The sequence below is a fragment of the Mustela nivalis genome (assembly GCF_964662115.1).
Source record: "Mustela nivalis genome assembly, chromosome: 15".
Lineage (NCBI taxonomy): Eukaryota > Metazoa > Chordata > Mammalia > Carnivora > Mustelidae > Mustela > Mustela nivalis.
In genome coordinates, this window is record NC_139034.1 from 77,737,205 (window position 1) to 77,755,257 (window position 18,053).

The 18,053-nt window shown below is 44.0% G+C and overlaps 1 long non-coding RNA gene across 6 annotated transcripts in view; it reads right to left on the reverse strand.

Moving 5' to 3' along the window:
* The window catches only part of LOC309848821, a 56,270-nt gene that overhangs the window by 14,968 nt on the left and 23,249 nt on the right, over positions 1 to 18,053 (reverse strand). For 5 of the 6 annotated variants that reach the window (XR_014303311.1, XR_014303312.1, XR_014303313.1 and 2 more), the window contains 3 exons: positions 14,887 to 15,053; positions 10,924 to 11,119; positions 372 to 577 (listed from right to left, as the gene is read on the reverse strand). This is a non-coding gene — a long non-coding RNA (uncharacterized lncRNA). Of the gene's footprint in view, positions 1 to 371; positions 578 to 10,923; positions 11,120 to 11,993; positions 12,060 to 14,886; positions 15,054 to 18,053 lie in introns of all 6 variants that reach the window. The other variant, XR_014303314.1, reaches the window with a different exon arrangement.

Below are 18,053 nucleotides of genomic sequence, written 5' to 3' on the forward strand. Positions count from 1 at the left end.
AAATAAAAAAAATAAAAAACTTTAATATTCAGTATTTATAATATTCCAGAAATGTCAGATTTACGATGAAAACAATTAGATGTCAACATGAAATTATGTGAAGAAGTTCATAGTTTTCTCAAATTATTTTCCAAATCCTATTCAAATTACCAGGAAGGAGAACAGAAAAGGGTCCTGGACTCTAACTCATCACTCTCTGGCTCTAATTGCCATCTTTGGTTCTCACTAGGCCTTGAGAACTCTACCAGTCAGGCAGCGTTCATGGGTAGGTTCAGGTCATATTTTGTATCTCAGAAAACCGAAACTGAGGTGAGGACTTGGACCAAACACAGCCCAGATGGTCAGTCACTGTGGTGTCATCAGAGACTCACCTTCTTGGTCTGTGGTCAAGTGGAAACGAATTTGCATTTCAAAGCCATGCCCTGGGAAGATGGTGAATCTTCTGTCATCTTCTTTCCCCTTTGGCACCCGTGTGGCTCGGAGTACGCTGAGAGAAATCACAGGTGTCTTTGCACTGCCTATTTTAGATTCCCTCTGAGAAAGCTTCTTTCTGCTGGAAAGCAACGTGCCACAGATCCTGTTACAGAAAATATTGGTTACAGAATTTTACAGGTTCCTTGTGTATTCAGTCTGGCTGTGCCAATATATGCATGGTGAGAAGAGCTCATTAGTTTGTGAAAAATGTAATAAAGTGATGGAAACTGCATTAACAAAACCACTGACTGATGAATATTTAATCTGAATATCCTGGAGCCTTACTGAAAGCTGAGGGTCATGGCTAGACTCAACCAATCGGGAAAGTTGGAGAGGAATACTGTGCCCTTGTATTATGTTTTGACAATTTTTTTCTTCCAAAAAATGTTCACTTTTTTAATGTCAGAATTGCAGAATACCGTGGACTGGATACATCTCTCCAAAATTCACCTGTTGATGTTCAGATGCCCGGTGTGATGGCATTAAGATGTGAGGCCCTGGGGAGGTGAAGTCTCTGCCCTCATGACCAGGATTAGTGCCCCTATAAAAGGGACCCCCCCCAAACCCACCCAGGGCAACCCCATCCCTTCCACTGTGCGGGGACATGGCGAGAAGATAGCCTTCTATTAACCTGGAAGCAGGTTCTCACCAGTCTCTGAATCTGCTGAGGTCTTGACCTTAAACTTTCCAGTCTCTAGAATTATGAGAAATAATTGTTTAAGCCACCTAGTCAATTGTGTTTTCATTATAGGAGCCCACATGGACGAAAACACAGAGCTTGGCATGTACTTATTCCTAATTATTTAAACTGTGTTTGTCCCCAATTCAATTAGGTGTAAACTTTTTTAAGGTTTTATTTTTATTTTTATTTATTTTTTTAAAGATTTTATTTATTTATCTATTTGACAGAGAGAGGGATCACCAGTAGGCAGAGAGGCAGGCAGGCAGAGAGAATGGGGAAAGCAGGATCCCCGCTGAGCAGAGAGCCTGATGTGGGGCTCGATCCCAGGACCCTGGGATCATGACCCCAGCTGAAGGCAGAGGCTTTAACCCACTGAGCCTTCCAGGTGCCCCTTAAGGTTTTATTTTTAAATACTCTCTAAGATCAACAGTCGCATGCTCCTCCAACTGAGCCAGCCAAGCACCCCAAGTTTAAACTTTTTGAAGGCAGAGATGGTCTAATTCTTTTCTGTCCCCCACAGCTGTGTTCACTGGATTAGATACACAGCAAGTGTTTGATCTGGGGATAAGAGTCAAAATCTTTAACAGTCAACTAATTAGAAAGAACACCAACCATAATGTTGGGGAGATGGCCAGCTGCGCCCTGCATTTTTTTGCTGGGTTGTAGGGAAATCCAAGAGGTTCCAGGGAGGGGACCAAAGTAGTAAGGAGAGTGGCTCTCCCCCAATACGGAACCATTCATCTTTTAGTAACCAAAATGTAGCTCCACCATCTGAATATCAGCCCCGAAGAGCAAACATTTTATGAAAAAATAAATGTAAAGTCAACTAAGATCCAAGATGCCGATGTATGCGTCAAAGTTACCCAAGTGACTAGCAGGACTGGATGTCAGCAGCCACCCTTCTGGACTCCAGAGAACATGGGCAGATCATTCAACAGGTTGGATGACGTTGTTGCTCTTCCTGGATCCCCTGGAATTCCTGTTTACTGCATTTTTTCTTCCCCTTTCTGGGGGTGCTTCTGATCTCAACAAGCAACACGTGCCATGCTTTTATGGAGAATTCTCTCGTTGTTCCTGGATCCCAAGTGCCTGCATGTGAAGTCCCTTGGGGGTGGTCTGAAACCTGTGCCTGGTAGGGTGCTGGACAGGAACTCGAGACCCCCGTCTAGGGTGTGCTCACTCCAAGGCACTGGTTACAAACCAGAGTCCCCCAGGGGCAGGGGGACATCATACGATGGAAGTGAATTCTCTCACAGTTTTGGAGCCCAGAGGTCTGCACCAAGGAGCCGGGCAGGGGGAGGCTCCCTCGGAAGGGTCTAGGAGACCAACTGCTCCACGCCTTTCTTGTTGCTTCTGGGCTTGCCAGCAATCTTCATCAGTCTTTGGTTCGCAAACACATGGCTCCAGTTTCCACCTCTGATTTCACTAGGGGTTCTCCTGTGTCTGTGTCATCTCTTGTTCCTAAGAGGACACCAGTCATTGGATTGGGAGCCTAATTAACATGGTCTTTTTTTAACTTGACTATCTGCAAAGGTCCTGTTTGCAAATTTGGTCCCATTCATGGGTCAGAGAGGCTAGTGTCTGCTTAGGGCCATGAAAGAAAAATCAGTTTCAGGCTTTCCTGGGCTTGTAGATGGCCGTCTTCTCCTCGTGTCTTTTCATAGCATCCTCCCACTGTGCATATCTGTCTCTGGGTCCTATTTCCTCTTTTTATAAGGGTATTAGTCATATTGGATTAACACCCACCCTAAGTCGATCACTTCTATAAAGACCCTTTCCCTATATGCTGTCACATTCTGAAGTAATAGGAATTAGGACTTCAATATAAGAATTTTGAGGGAACATAATTCAACCTATAATAGGACGTTAGGACTTCAACATATCTTGCATGGGGGGTGGGGGGGAGCACAAGTCAATCCTTAACACTGACCGAAAACATTTTCTTTGTTACTTTCAGATTTCATGAGAAACAAAACAAATAAGCAAAGGGGGAAAAAGAGAGAAAGAGAGAGAAACCAAGAAACAGACTCTTAACTTTAGAGAACAAGCTGATGGTTCCCGGAGGGCGGGGGTGTGGGGGGTGGGTGAGACAGATGGCGGGGATGGAGTGAGCTTGGGATGAGCACTGGATGATGCAAGAATTGCTGAATCACTATACTGCACACCTGAAACTAATAGTACATTGATACAAATTAATAGTAACTCAAACTAAAATAAAAACAAAAGGTTTCATGAAGGTCAAGAATATAAACACAGGATGGGGCGCCTGGGTGGCTTAGTGGGTTAAAGCCTCTGCCTTCAGCTCGGGTCATGATCCCAGGGTCCTGGGATGGATCCCGCGTCGGGCTCTCTGCTCAGTGGGGAGCCTGCTTCCCTTCCTCTCTCTCTGCCTGCCTCTCTGCCTACTTGTGATCTCTCTCTCTGTCAAATAAATAAATAAAAATCTTTAAAAAAAAAAAAGAATATAAACACAGGGACATCTGGGTGGCGGAGTCAGTTAAGCATCTGCCTTCTGCTCAGGTCGTGATCCCTGGGTCCTGGGATCCATGCTCTCCCTCTGTTCATGTACTATCTCTTGCTTTCTCTGTCTCAAATAAATAAATAAAATCTTAAAAAAAGGATAGAAACTCAAAAAATCATGTGTACTTTATGTATAACCCAGTTGTCATATTTCCCCCTTGTTATTCAAGCATCCTAAAATATGATATTTTTATTTTTCTGAATCATTGACCATAAAATCAGAAACAATATTATGGCTTTATTTATGGGACTTCTGAATTTACAACACTTGTGTTTTTAGTTCCTATGGTCAAGTTTAGATGCTTTTTTTTTTTTTTTTTTTAAGGATGTGTTTGTTTACTTGACAGAGAGAGAGAGCACAAGTAGGCAGAGCGGCAGGCAGAGGGAGAGGGAGAAGCAGGCTCCCCACTGAGCAGGGAGCCCAGTATAGGGCTCGATCCCAGGATCCCGGGATCATGACATTAGCTGAAGGCAGATGCCTAACCGACTGAGCCACCCAAGAGCCCCTAGATTCTTTTTTCAGGTAAGTATTTATTTTGAATTGGAAATTATGTACCCTTAAGTGTTGTTTTGTGTGAAGCAAATGAGTCATTAATAACACAATAAATAAACTGTACAGTGATTAAGAATGTGGGCTCTGGTGTCAGACTGTGTAGGTTTGCATCAGCTCTGTAACTTCTTAGCTCTGTGACCTTAGGCTAGTTATTTCATTTCTCTGAGTTTTCAGTCCTCCATCTGTAACAGGGAGATGAAACCAGTACTGCAATTTTGAAGCACTTCCCACAGCATTTGCTCACAGTAAACAGTATTAATATTAGCTATTATTTTGTCTGAAGTATTAGTTTATATATAGTAATTCTGAGAACAGAAAGACATAATAGAAGTGAAATTTCATATTATTTCTCTAGGTAAAAATCTTACACTTTTCCAGAAAATAATGCTAATGTTTTTAAAATTACAGACTAAAACCTGTTCTTTTCTCTTTATCTTTCAGAATGTAATTTTATATTACCAAAATAAAACTATTATTTAAACTTCTATGGGAGGGACGCCTGGGTGGCTCAGTTGGTTAAGCAGCTGCATTCGGCTCAGGTCATGATCCCAGCGTCCTGGGATCGAGTCCCACATCGGGCTCCTTGCTCCGCAGGGAGCCTGCTTCTCCCTCTGACTCTGCCTGCCATTCTGTCTGCCTGTGCTCCCTCTCGTTCGCTCTCTCTCTGACAAATAAATAAATAAAATCTTAAAAAAAAAAAAAACTTCTATGGGAAAAGTTTTAAATGATATATTATGGTTTTTTGAAAAATAGGTAATCTAATGTAGTAAAAATTCAAATGTCATAAAAAAACCAAGTCTCCTCTCCCTTACCCCTAATTCTCTGGTTATATTTCCAGAGGCAGCCACTGTTACCACTGTCTTATATTTTTAGGTGTAGCATTGCCAGGTCAAAAAAAAGTAAATGCATGTGAAAATTTGTATCATTTTTAGATTGTCCTCCAAAGAGAATGGACCAATTTACTCTCCTACCACTGTCAGTTCCTCCATCAGCATCAGGGCATTAATAGATTTTTTGAATTTTTCTGATCTTATAAGTGTCAACAGGATCTCATTAAACTTTGAATTTCATTTTACTTGTTAGGATATGACTGAGCATCTTATCATTTATTTATGAATTATTTATATTTCCTCTATTACAAAGTACTCAAATAATTTGCCCATTTTTCTATTTAAATAATTACTTTTAAGTAATGAACTATGTTTTAAAATAATAATGATAAACTGTATTAACTCTTTATATATTAAGGAATCTAAAGTTGGTTTTGGTGGGGGAGAGGGGTTTTTCCTTATTAGTCATTTGTGATTGATTTTGATATGGTATTTTTTTTTTTTTGTCTTGCAGAAATTTAAGAAGTATTTTTTGGTTGAATCTATGAATAAGGTAGAAACCTATTGCAGTTGTTCAAGTAGGAGGGCCTGCTGGCTTGGGCTGGAGTGACGATGTTAGTGGATGTGATAATGAGTGGTAGATTTGCGAGTACAAGAATTGTGAAGATAGAGCTTGGCAGATACAGCAAATATGGCGGCGGGGCTGGGGTGGGGTGGATATGGTGAGGGGAAGAGATGTTGACTCTGAGGCTTTGGCCTGAGTAACTGGATGGACAGTGATGCTGCATACTGAGACGGACAAGATTGTGTGGGGAGCCGGTCTCTAACCAGTTTTGGAAACATGCTTTCACATGCCTCGTTTCGTAACATGATACACATTCAAGTCTTGTCCGTTCATCGTCCTCTGAGGTTCTTCCCATCAAAGTGAAATGCTGAGTCAAACTATATACTTGGCGAGTCTGAAACAGTCATCACCGTGCTGCATATTTTCACAGGTACTGACTTAGAGACCCAGAGCACTAACATAATACCTGCGATGTCATCGCCTCACCCAGTGTCTGCTTGTCCTTTCCGCTGGGGACCTCAGCACACACTGTGCAATACGTACATATAAACATACACACATACATAGACATACTCTGTGTCTCGAGTTGATTTAAATGTGTTTGACTGGTTTTCCCTGAATTCACAGGCATTTAACCAACAAGTCGAGTCAGTTTAGCAACTTGGCCGGTAACCCAATAGCAAAACAAAACAAAACAAAACAAAAATCAAAATCAGACTGGTTTGGGCATGTCCAGAGGGCCATGGCCTGTGAGCTCAGTTGATGGGGGCAGGGTAGAGGGTTGGTTTTTTTCAGAGACTTTGAAAACATAAAAATTCCACATGGATGATTAACACTTCTATGCCACATGATGGGTGTCGGCATACAATGGGAAGAAAATGTCATTGAAAGGAAGAAAACAGAACAATCTCCTCTGGGAATTTAAGCCAATCTCAAGGAAATCTCTGAGAGTCTTTTAATTTGTCTTTTTCATGTATCACTCTGACAGTAAAATTAGTGCATGGCATTATTAGACACAAGAAAGAGCAGCCGCCAACTAAGAATCGGATTCAAGTTCATTTACCTGAAAGAGTAACAGAGAGTTCAAGGTTGCATGACTCTTAAGTATAGATGTTCAGGGCCCAAAGGAAGTAGTCAAACTGGGAACCTTCACAGAGGGCAGGCGACTAGACTTAGGGAGGAAAAGACAAGTGAGTGCAGCCAGGCAGAGAAGCAGTGTGGGGAGGCGCAGGATATAGGTAAGGTTTTAGAAATGTGCCTGATGCTCAAAGATCAAAGAGATGGGCTTGGCTGGAACACAGAATGCACGTGCATGTGCCACAGGTGATGAGGTTGGAGATGGACCTTGATTAACAGGCCAACTGCCTATCGAGAAAGATTAGAGCGAGAGTTTTAGATTGAAGAGCTCCAAAGGTTAGGGCAAGAGATTTATTTATTTATTTATTTACTTACTTACTTACGGGATGGGGGAAGGGCAGAAGGAGAGAGAGAATTTCAAGCGACTCCTTGCTGAGTCCAGCGCCCGACATGGGGTTCGATCTCACATCCCTGAGATCATGACCTGAGCCAAAATCGAGTGTCAGATGCTTAACTAACTAAGCTTCACAGGTAACCCAGGGCAAGAGTTTTAGATGAAGAGCTTCTGTGTTTAGGTGAGAGGGGAAACCAAGGAAGAGAAGGTCTCCAAGGAAAACAGCTCCCCAAAAACTTTTGTTTGGGGGGAGACTATAATCCTTTAAATTGATCATGTAAAAACAGACTAAAAAAAAAAAAAAAAAAGAACCCAGTTTCCTCAAAAGCAGCTCCACATTGGGTAGGAAAAGAAAGGAGAGCCATTCAAAGGAAGGAAAACCACTCAAGATTATTCTGGTTATGGAGAATGGCAATGATCTCGAGTGGTTTCATCATAACCAAGGAGAACATCGGGGATCAACAGTAATGTAATTGGACCTGAGGTCACCAACTCCAGATGGTGAGGACAGAGCCATTCCAGTTATTTCAATCACTTTGAAACCAGTGTCAGGAAGGATGAACTAGTACACCAAGTTTAGGGTCTACAAAGGTGTCATGGGTTGGTCCTCCAGAAGGAGATTCCGAGATGGGGTCTGGGGGACAAGCTATGTCTGACACCTGTTCCAAGGAGAAAAAAATCGGGTCAGCTGGAAGGGAAGGGAGAAGTTGAAATGCAATGTAGACCCATCAAAACCTTGGCGTTGGCCACCCTGACAGGTGGCTCTGGAGTGAATGCCGCCCATTAGAGTTGTCTTACATTGAGCCAAAATGACAGGGACTTTATTGTCACATTACTCATCACTGGCTGGGAGCTGCCCAGGAAGGGTGTGACACCAAGTGAGGTAAGGTGACCTTCTGTGCTGGGGACAGACTCTAACAGAAGCTGCTTGCTGACTCTGCTTCCCACATCTGGGCATCAAGTCCTTCCTTGAAGTGGTAGAAGGAGGCTTTGACTCTCCCTGTTTAGCACAAAGGGGTGACCAAGCTCAAACTCACATTAATGAGAATATACTTCTCTTTTGTGCATATAATAAAGTCAGTAATGCCCGGGATCATTGAGTGCAACAGTCAAGAAAGAATCTTTGAGCCATTCCACGGTGCAACTTAGTCAGTTTAAGTAGCACGGAAAGAGGAACCAGGGGGCAGAAAGAGTGGTACTTCCCCTGTACGAAGCTGGTGGACATCTGCTTGGTGATCAAGGGCGAGGGGACATGCACGGAGTATTAGATCGTAAATGTTTCTTCCAATTTCTACTCATAAAACCACTGCTGCGAGACTTCTCTGGGACTTATCATTCAGTTTGACATTAACTATGGAGAAGACATACAGGATGTCATGAGATCCTTTAAGAATGTAGCAACCAGCACCTACTTCACCCTTATGGAAAATTACACAGGTTATAGATCAGCCTTTTGGGCTAAAGGTGAACATCTTTCTGCTTCTAAGACTAATGCTTACTTTGATGAGTGTGTCTGCTTATTCACCTTAAGAAAGGAAATCATTGCATTGATCACTGGTCGAAAATGGAGGTCCCAATACAAGAGTCAGCATCTACCAGCCCCATCCCTCTGCAGCCAGAATCTTCCTCCAGATGGTAAGTGGTGGGCCCCTAGGCAGGCAGTCCTGACAGAAGAGTTTGGTGTAATGAAAATAAGATTTGGTCTTTGTCCCTGGTTTCTGGCACAGAGCTTCAGAAACCTTTGGAATTTCCTGAGAGCTCGGTGTGCCCTTGCTATGCTCATGACGTGACTGGGGTAGGTGTGGGAGCTAGACAGCTCCAGAATGGGGGCTGTCACTGGAAAACGCAAGCAGAGGATTAGACAGTTAGAACTTTGAGCTGGGGAGGGGAGAAGGGCTCACTGATGATCACCAATAGTCAATGACGTAATCGATTGTGCCTACAGAGGAAAACCTTGATTTAAAAAACTCTGAACACAAAGGTGTAGAGGATCTTCCTGGATGGTGAGCAATTTACATAACAGCTGGGAGGCATCTCCCAACTCTACAGGGACAGAAGCTCCTGCACTCTGGACCCCTCTAGACTTCACCCCGTGTACCCCATTCACCTGGTTGCTTACTGGAATCCTTTATACTAAAATGGTAATTACAAGTCTAGTACTTCCCTGAGCTCTGTGAGTTGTTCTAGTACATTAGCAAACATGAGGGGAGATTATGAGAACCCCTGAATTTGTAGCTGAGTTGGACATAAATTCAAGTGGGCCCCCTAAGACCTCAAGCTGGTGTCTGAAGTGGGAGCAGTCTTGTAGGACCGAGCCCTTCTTAATGTGTGGGGTCTGTGCTAACTCTAGGTGTCAGAAATGACTTGTAGGACACTCAGCTGGTGTTGGGAAACACAAAGGGCCAGAGGAAGAGCGAGGTGATGTAGATGACGACGGAGGGGGAACCGAGTGGGGCACCATCATTCTGAAATCCTATGCTTGTAATGCAATGGAGGGGAAGAAGCCATTTTGATGAAGTCCTACACTTACTACTTAAGTAAGAGAGCTGCCCACATCCAGTGTCCACTGGCCCCTGGTGCTAAGCCAGGAGGTGATCAGGAGAGGAAGAGGAAGTTTCCTGGCTGTCTTGATGGGAAGAGGGAATGAATTTAGGTAGAGAGGAGGCTGAAGGGAACAAAATGTCCACAGTCTGTGGATTTGCTTTCCAGTATGGACCCCCTTGGGTGGGCATACCTCTCCTGCTCTCGGTGTCCATGGGTTGGGAGGGGCTGATCTCGTCACAGGGCTCCTGATCGAAGCCAAAGACTGGTTCAGAGTGGGGCCACTACCTATGCTCGGCGAATGAGAATCAGGAAGCCTCAAGCCAGAAATGTTGCTCACACTACTGAGGGCGATACGCTCTCCTTGACTTGGGGCTTGCTAAGTTAGGAAGACACAAGCCTAAAATTGTGGGTGTCTTGACTCCAGCAGAGGTAAGCTTAACCTACCGAAGAGTAAAACCAGCAGAGAGGAAAGAGGAGTGGAGAGGTGTGTTTGTGTGTGAGGGGGAGACAGGGAGGGAGAGACAGAGACATGAAGAAGTACAGAGAGACACACCGAGAGACACGGATGGCCCCTCTGCAAGGGTTTGTGTGAGGGTAGTTTGTCCTAGGAAGTGACCCCCAGGCAAGAGCAAGCAACTAAGAAGACTGAAATCAGGGAGAAGGCAGAACCAACTGGAAGCTGTTCTACTGGTCACATTCGTGACCAACTGAGGCTGATCCCGCTGTGAGCTTCTAAGCAGCCACATTGACCACCTCGGAGTCATTTATAAGGTGGGAGCATTTATCCAGGCTCCAGTTTCCTGCTGGATCAAGGAATGGCCCATGCAGGGCTAACTTCTCTTCCCCACCTTTCTTCGGCCTCTGGAGAAGCAGAAGCAGGAGCTAGCTAGCTGGCTGGTCAACAGATGGACAGATTTGTTTTAAGGAGCCAGCTCACGGCACTGTAGAGACTTCGCGGATCTGAAAGCTGGCGAGGTAGGCTGGCGCGGAGACTTGGGAAGGGGGCCCCTACAGGACCACCAGCTGGCAGAACTCCCTCTTACACGGAGCAGAGTCCGCCTTTTTCCCCTGAAGCTCTCAGCGGACTGGAGGAGCGTCACCCCCATTAGGGAGAACGATGTGCTTTCCTCAAAGTCCACTGCTTCCCATGTTCCTTGCATCAGACAACACCTTCATGGAAACATTCAGAATAATGTTTGATCAAGTATCAGGGACTATGGTGTCACACCAAACTGACATAGAAAATGACCCCTGGCACGGCCCACGCTTTCAGGTTGCACATACCTGAGTGCTAAGGAGACCTATTCAGAGCAGAAAACGAGAAGCGCAGGGGGGAGCTGAGGCAGGGGCTGCCAGTTCTCAGCTGCGGGAAGCCAGCTGGTTTCTGGGGCAATGGCTGCGGAGGTCAAGGACAGCTGCGATGTCGGGCCAAGTTCATGAGGCCTCCCGGATAACTGCAAGGATGCTTTCTTTTTCAACACTGAAGGATAAAAAAAGGTGTTTGAACTGAAATAAATAGCTCCCTTTGTCTAACTTTACATTTAGAAACTAAAAGGTAGCCTGTATACCAACAGTTGTTCCATAAAATAAGGGAAATAACTGCGCATTTTCTAATGACATTTTTGAGAAAAAACAGTTATTTTTAGTAAAACTGGGTTACCCCTTAAAAAAAAAAAAAACACTGAAATTTTAACCAGTTAGCTTTACTCATTTGATGTGATGTGAGGAAAAAAAATATGTTTCCCTCAGCAAATATTCTCCCAAATTGGATGGATGGGAAAAAACAAAACCAAAACTTCTTACTTTTACAATTAAAAGGCATCAACTTTTTTCCTAGAGATAGAGGAAATTCCAGAATTCTTGGGATTATCTCCCCTAGGACGGGGAAGCGAACCCTCTCTAGAAACTCCAAGTGGCTCTAGCCTATGCTGATGAAGCTTAGGTATAGATACAGGTTCACTAATCCCTCATCCGAAATCCTATTTTGAGGGATGGAGGGGATTTTTTTTTTTTTTTAAGATTTTATTTACTTGAGAGAGAGAGAGAGCGCACGTGAGGGAGAGAATGTCCAAGCAGACTCCTGCTGAGCATGGAGCCCAACATGGGGCTTGATTCCGGGACCCACTGGACCTGAGCTGAAACCAAGGGTTGGATGCTCAAAGGACTGAGCCAACCACGAGCCCCAGGACAGAGGGGATTTATTTAGGCTTTTCAATAAACTCAGCCAATCTGTAAAATCAAAGATGCTTAAGATTTATGTAACACATGATGTTTTTCGTTTTTTGGGAGGGTTTTTTGTTTTGTCTTTAAGGAAGGAGATCATTTAAAAATATTTAGTGCTTGATTCTACTTACATGAGGTACCTAGAATAGTCAAATTCACAGAGACACACAGTTGAATGGTGGGTGCCAGGTTGCTCCCTAGTGGGAGGGAGAAATGCAGAGTTACTGGTTAATGGGTATATAGGGTCTGGGCTGATGAAAATGTTGTGGGGGTGGATGGTGGTGATGGTTGAAGAACCATCCACCAATGTACTTACTGACACTAAATTGTACACCTAGAAATGATTAATATGTAAATTTTATGTCATCTATATTTTCCCACAATAAAAGAAATATTTACTGCAGAAACTTAGCCATAATGAGTGAGCAAGGGGGTTAAACCACCTCCTTGGCGATGACCAGACAGTGAACTTGGTGATTAGGCCTGACTATAAAAATCAACAGTTTCAAGGAGTATTGCCGTGGCTTGCATGATAAAATAGAAATCCATTTTCTGACTTGCAGACAGAATAACTAAGAATGTGATTAAGAGAATGCTTTCAAGGGCAAGAGGTCAAAAATTTGGCCTGTGCCCTATGTTAGCAATGGGAAGCATAGGGCAGGAAAAGAATTCTTCTCACGAGCAGGAATTCACTACAATTTTTCTTTAAAAGCCACTTTAAAAAAAATAGTGGATAGTCATGATCTAATGAAAAAAAATACTGGGTTTTGTTGTTGTTGTTGTTATAGGTACAATCCACAAAAAATACATTCCTTGATTTTATTAATTGTCACCCCTCCCCTATGTGTTATCATTTGATTAATATACACTGATTCTTTTAACTACCAATGTATTGTGTTTCTTCTTCAAGTAAACTCTACACCCAATGTGGGGCTCATACCCTGACCCTGAGATCAAGTGTCTTGTGTCTACCCACTGAGCCAGCCAGGCGCCCCACTACCAATGTACTTTTTAATGAGAGCCTTCTTAAATCAGGGGCCCCTGGGTGGCCTAGTTAGTTAAGCATCCAACTCTTGATTTCACCTCAAGTCATAATCTCAGGATTTTAGGATCGGCCCCACGTTGGCCCTGCACTCAGCGTAAAATCTGCTTGGGATTCTCTCTCTCTCTGCTTGCCTGCTCTCACTCTCTCTCTCTCAAAATAAATAAAATATACATATATTTTAAAAGCCTTTTTTAACCAAAAAAATATGAAATTCCTAAACATGGGCCTACCTAAATGGGAAAGTTTATATTGCACTTGCTCTGATAATTGATTTTATTTTATTTTTAAAAAAGTATTTTATTTATTTATTTGAGAAAGAGAGAGAGATTGAGCAAGCATGAGCAGTGCGGAGGGGCAAATGGAGAGGGAGAAGCATGGGGCTTGAACCCAGGACCCGGGATCATGACCTGAGCCGAAGGCAGAGGCTTAACTGACTGAGCCACCCAGGTGCCCCTGATAATTTATTTTAATTTGGCAACTCCTACATGACAAGTTAATGAGTTATTAATTTATACCTACAGTAGCCAAATATAAAAGTTATAAAATAGCTAAGCAAACTGAAAATAAATGTTATTTATATAGAAATATCTACATGACAATTACATGACATAATACATGAAAAGTTATTAACACAGAGTCTAAAACATAGTGTTATAAGTGAAAGTTTTTTTTTTAAGATTTTTATTTATTTATTTGACAGACAGAGATCACAAGTAGGCAGAGAGGCAGGCAGAGAGAGAGAGAGGAGGAAGCAGACTCCCCACTGAGCAGAGAGCCAGATGTGGGGCTTGATCCCAGGACCCTGGGATCACGACCCGAGCCAAAGGCAGAGGCTTTAACCCACTGAGCCACCCAGGCGTCCTGTGAAAGTTGTTTTCTGTTGACAAATATTGGTATCATTAACTTGTTTCATTTTAAGTCCATGTAAATCCTTACTGTATTTTCCCTAGGTAAAAGTCATCTTCCTAGGCTGTATGGGGAACAGAAAGTTGAGGAGATACATAGAGCATTAAGAGAAACATCACTTCTTCTAGGGTCACAGAAAAAACAAAGAAGGTAAATAACGAAGTACGTGGCAGAAGGGAGGGTCCCCAAGAGTTAGGGAGATTCAGACAGGTCAGGAGAATTTCCACAGAGGAAGAGGCCTTTTTTCTGAACCTTGAGCGATAGATAGGATTTCCCCTGGTGAATGTGAGAGAGGGTGGTGAGGTTCATTCTCGAAGGAGGGAGGAGGGAGAGCACAGAGGCAGACGGTGAGGAGTGAGCACAGAGAGAGCGTTATCAGGTATATTTGAACACAGGACGTGGCAGGAGAGCTGCTGGAGCTCAGCGTGGAAGGGCTGATCAGGAACAGAGCATAGAGATCTCTGAGGGAGAGGGAGCCCTTGAAGGAGCCCGTACGTGAAAGAACATGGCTTGAAGAAGTTTGGGGATGACTGATCTACAAGCATTCTGCTTGTGCTGTGTTGCAATAAAGGAAATGGGCAGCTCTCCTTTCACAGGGATGGGCCTTGGCGTCCCTTTGGACTGAGCTAACCCTTGGTTTTCGGACTTGCAGTCCGGTACTTCTTGTGCACCGGCAGTACTTGGAACAATCTTGGCCTTGCTGCCATATCTGTACGGATCTGCAGGGGAGGTGTCCCCAGTGGCTCCTGGGTGGGCTCCCTGATGGACTTCTAGAAGCAGTTAGTAGGCTTAGTAGGATCCCTGTCCCTCTGCTGCCCCTCGAGAGCCCAGACCTCTGTTCTCCCAGCCTCTCCCAGTCGCGCAGCTCACCTCAGCGTTCTGGGTGGAGGGAGACAGAAGCGGGTCTCTCCACACAGCTCGGGAAGCCAGGCGTTCACTCAGATAGTTCTTCACTCTCCCCCCCCCCCCCCCCCGGGAGAAGTTGCCAGCCAGCTGGCACGGTCTCTCTTGTCACTGAGCTGTGCCACTTTGGAAGAGGAGCAATGTGGTTAAAAGAAAATTGTTCCTCTTACCATTTTCAAGTGTCCAGTCCTGATTTTTTTTCTTCAATGATGTGCTGGAGCTTCTCTGCTGAACTCCTAGACTTCCCCAAAGCATTCTCATCCGTGGGCAGCTGTCAAAATCGGAGTTCCTCCCAAAGAAGACAGCAGAAGACTATTTCACCATGTTGTCGACATCGCTGCAAAGAATACAGATTAATTCTGGGAAGATTAATCTATCTTTATTCATTCGTACCTTGCAGAGAATTATTTTATTTATACTTTCTGACTATGTAAAATCTAAGCAATTGAAGGCATTTTCATTGGACGCAAATATTAAATTGATGGATATCAATGAGGGGTATCATTCATAGGATGCATAAATTCAGTCTTTTGAGGATTGGCCTAAACCAGGATGACAATGTGGAACTGAGCTTCTGTGCTGTTTCTGGAGGAAATTCCAAAAGTGGGGGCCCAAAGAACATTTTTGAAAAGAGACAGCACTACTTGAATTAAATACATGACCTCTTGAAGAATCTGCTTTGAGGGCGCCTGGGTGGCTCAGTGGGTTAAGCCGCTGCCTTCGGCTCAGGTCATGATCTCAGGGTCCTGGGATCGAGTCCCACATCGGGCTCTCTGCTCAGCAGGGAGCCTGCTTCCTCCTCTCTCTCTGCCTGCCTCTCTGCCTACCTGTGATCTCTGTCTATCAAATAAATAAATATAATCTTTAAAAAAAAAAATCTGCTTTGAAGTTCAGTCCTTTTTGGCTTTTCTCAAAAAAGACTTGGGAGGTACAGTCTAGCTGTGTGACCAGGAAGCCATTTAACAACTCTGTTTTCTTTTTTCTTTTCTTTTCTCTTTTCCTTCCTTCCTTCCTTCTTTCCTTCTTCCTTCCTTCCTCTTTCTCTTTTTGATTTCATTTATTTATTTATTTGAGAGAGAATGGGGGAAAGAGCAGAGGGAGAGGGACAAGCAGACTCTTTGCTGAGTGCAGAGCCCGATGTGAGGCTCCAACTCACGACTCTAAAATCATGACCTGAGCTGAAATCAAGAGTCAGACACTTACTTGTCTGAGCCACCAAGGCACCACTAACAAGTTTGTTTTCAAAACTGAGTTTCAGGGGCATCTGGATGACTCAGTGGGTTAAAGCCTCTGCCTTCAACTCAGGTCGTGATCTCAGGGTCCTGGGATCGAGCCCCGCATCGGGCTCTGCGCTCAGCAAGAAGCTTGCTTCCTCCTGCTTCCTCTCTCTCTCTCTCTGCCTGCCTCTCTGCCTACTTGTGATCTCTGTCTGTCAAATAAATAAATAAAATCTTTAAAAAAAAATAAAAGGAAAACTGAGTTTTATTCTTTTCATTCGTCGAACGCTTGTAACGAGGCTGCTGGTGCTTACTGGTATCCAGCTACACAGCTAGCCTGCACCTCCCGAGTCCCCACTGTGTAGAGGTGGTCATATAACTAGTCTTGGCCAGTAGAATGTGGTCCCTAATCTCTCCTTGGATTCTCTAAGAGCCCTTCTCCCTTGTCTGTTGGTTGGATGCAGAGAATCTTCTGAGTAGTCTAGGGCTCCAGAAGATGGAAGGACCCACGTAAGTGAAGCCTGAGTCGCTGAAAGACCATGTGGAGCAGAGCTCTTTGCCCCACACCCGCCATCTTGGATTGTGACTTGTCCTTGGTAAGCCAGTTAGATTTGCCTATTGCATGTTATGGCCATGAGCCTCTCCTGACTAATGTACATCATACCTCTGAGAATCTGGTAAAATTCCTGGGACTTTCTAGGTGATAGGTATCTCGTGTCTAAACCCTGAATATCCAGAGCACTAGATACAGCTACTGTTTTCGAATTTATTTAAGATTAGTGTTGTGCTTTTGTAGCCCCCAGGGCTAAGCACTCCTCTTGATCCAGTTTCTGTTTCATTATCAGTGTCATTAAGTCTAACCACCTCTGCAGGAGATTTCTGTGAGGACAGTTAGCTGTGTCGCTGATAAGAAGCTTTGACTGTTCTGTGCTCCCCGCTTTAGTTTGCCACCCGCCTTCAACAGCTCTGTCAACAGGCCTTAGAGCCTCACTGCCTCTCTGCAAAGTGCCAGAATCTTTCCCACATTGTCTTGAATGTGTGCTTTGAAGATTGTCAGCTGTCAGCACCCAGGAGAGCCTGACCCACGGGGCTAGAACTTTCGATAACACAAACAGCCACTGAGTTCTCAGAGAACGAGAAATCTATTTTAATGTCAGCCTCAAGTTCCCTGTTTATGTCCTCAGGGAGAGATATGCACAAATTCATTCTGTTTGTGTTGTGGAATGAGCCAGAGTGCTAGTAATTTGACCAAAGTGAAGTAGCCAAATTCATGTGTATTAGGTTCAAAGACTCTCAGTAGGGATAGTAAGTGAGTACATTTCTCCGGTTGCTCAGACTCACCAAATGTGTATTTTTATGGTTCAGCTACGTAGATTCACCGGCTTAGCAGTAACATAAGGTACGTGGAGGTCTGGATAATGTCTGTACATCTCCTGGAGGGGTTCTGAAGCAAAGACCATGTCTGTTAGATAACCCTATGTCAATGGGGAATGGGACTCTAGCAGTTACGGTGAATAAAAATGTGTTCTAATATTATCCCAATACTCTAGTCTTTTGCTTCTAACAAAAAATGTTTATGGTTGTATAAAAGAGTAGCCCGTGGGTTTGTATTCTGGCTGAGAAGAAATGTGTGAGAACCACTCATCTACTAGCCCTGGAATTTTTGAGATTTAACATTCAAATACCTTCGAAGGTAAACTCATCTGAATTGCTTGTTGCATTCTCACAACTATATCCCTTTTATATGGACAACTGAATGAGAGAGGTCAGGGCCTGAAGTCATCTAAGAGATGTTACAGTTTAATCTCCTCAAGGGACAGTCACATGCTTAATACTGCATAGAACTGGGAATAACGTGTGTTCTGAGTAAAACATTTTAAGAGACCTCCAAAGGAAGAGATATTGTGGATATTCACAAATATAGGCAAAATCATGCCTCTGAGGGATTACCTGGGTGGTTCAGCTGGTTAAGGGTCTGCTTTCTGCTCAGGTCATGATCCCAGGGTCCTGGGATCGAGCCCTGCATCGCGCTCCCTGCTCAGTGGGGAGCCTGCTTCTCCCTCTCTTTCCACCCCCTACCTCATGCTTGCGTGCACGTGCACATGCAAATGTACGTGCAT